The sequence below is a fragment of the Hibiscus syriacus genome, unplaced genomic scaffold, assembly GCF_006381635.1.
Source record: "Hibiscus syriacus cultivar Baekdansim isolate YM2019G1 unplaced genomic scaffold, ASM638163v2 tig00112348_pilon, whole genome shotgun sequence".
NCBI lineage: Eukaryota > Viridiplantae > Streptophyta > Magnoliopsida > Malvales > Malvaceae > Hibiscus > Hibiscus syriacus.
The window spans coordinates 1-1,770 of record NW_024063309.1 but is presented as its reverse complement, the minus strand read 5'-3'; the positions used below and the strand labels follow the sequence as shown (position 1 = coordinate 1,770).

At 39.1% G+C, this 1,770-nt stretch overlaps 1 long non-coding RNA gene across 1 annotated transcript; it reads right to left on the bottom strand.

Moving 5' to 3' along the window:
• Positions 1-819: 819 nt before the first annotated feature.
• LOC120178388 lies at positions 820-1,400 on the bottom strand. Its single transcript, XR_005521509.1, has 3 exons — positions 1,344-1,400; positions 1,096-1,226; positions 820-861 (listed from the first exon to the last, which is right to left on the bottom strand). It is a non-coding gene; the product is annotated as an uncharacterized LOC120178388 (long non-coding RNA).
• Between the last annotated feature and the right edge of the window lie 370 nt (positions 1,401-1,770).

Here is a 1,770-nt window from a genome sequence, read left to right as displayed (position 1 = left end):
CAAGGGTGTGATTAAGGTATATGTATAGTTTGAGATGAAATTGGAATGTTCAACAAGTTTGGGGACCAATTAAGAATGGACATAATTTGGAGATGAAATTGAAACGATCAACAGGACAGTCTTAATTTAAGATAAAATTGAAACATCTAAAAGTTTAAGCACCAATTTAAAATAAGGGTCATACTTTCAAGACATATAATGCAATTAACTCTTATAATTAATTAAAACTCTCTTAGTCGATTACTATATTATGCGAGATTGATCCTATTTTATTTAATTTTAAATATAAAACATAAGCAAAATAAAAATAATCATGTTTAACTTCTCAATTAGGATTTGAACGAAGAAAGAAAAGCCTACGTATATACAAACAAGCAGCTTCATATAAACCCATGGTTTAACACTAAACAAAATAAAAGATTACCAACCAAACAACATGAACCCTAAGTCCCACATTTAGGTATATAATTCCAATCTTCATCTCTATAGATATGATTTTGCCTTATGGTGTCGAAGAATGGTCTATCATGCATAATTTCGAACAACCCTTAGATTCGACTCAACAAGCACAGGGGGAAACAATTCAATCAATTTCACCTTCCTCGATGTCATTTACCGGCACCGGAGCACTTTGGGGAGGTTTTTCTTCTTCTTCTTCCTCCTCGTCCGCCTTCATGTATAAACCTAGTTGTTCGAGGGGGTTGCTAATTCCCCGGAGATTGAAACTTCCCAACTCTTTTTGAGAATGACTTGGGCTAGTCTCCTCCATGAATCAGGCAAACTTTCATCGTTGGTTGCCCTAAGCAATCTCTAGGTCTTCCTAAATCGACCGTTCTCATTGATGTCCACTGTCTTCTCCACCTGCAAAGGGCATAGCCTTTTCGTGTCAGCATAACCTATATTGCTCCAACACTTTATCGACACTGAAGTAACCATGTTTGACTTACAAGGACTCCGAATACATTAAAAAACAACAAAATAACTGAATAAACCCATGAAGAATACCTATATCCAACACTTACACCCGATCAGATAACGTAAGACTGACAACATGGCACCACCTCAGCTTATACATAGTACGATATCTTCATTTACCTTTAAAAGAGCCTGCCGTGCGGCTTCTCTCTCCAGCTCCCTCTTCCTTTTGGCTTGAACAGCAGCTTCAGCTTCAGCTTTTTTCTTTGCCTCTTCCGCAGCTTTGGCCTCCGCTTGCAGTCGTGCTTTTTCTGATATCAAAGTAAAGGGATCATATGGGTGTGTTTTTTTGCCCCGGTGGGGGTGTGGAGAACCTATTTCCAAATGAACATTAATCCAGTAAAAAATCAACATTACGTAAGCCTAACCTTCTCTCTGCCGCCTTTCAAGTTCCTCCCTCTCCATCTGCAGTTTCACCGGATCCCTTTCACACCCTGTGCTCAACCACGTAATATATATATACATATGTTAATGTGAGTCTTTGACCATAGTGCACCTACATGCATAAGGCTACCGTACTAACCTTTTCAAGTGCCTTTTCTCGAGCTTTAAGTATGGTGTCAACAAAACGTTTCCTCACAAGAGCCACATGATAGAGCTTTTCGGGGAGACTTGCCTCTCAGATGGAGCACTCTCCTCTATAATTTTACAGCATTTGGTGAGATGAGCCCCAACAGTAACACTACAGCCTTTTAATAATTATGCTTACCCTCTGTTGGTTCTACCTCAATAGCACCAGGCTTATCATGAGAGTTTAACTCAACTTGACCAAACTCGTTTAACGCTCTGCACAAA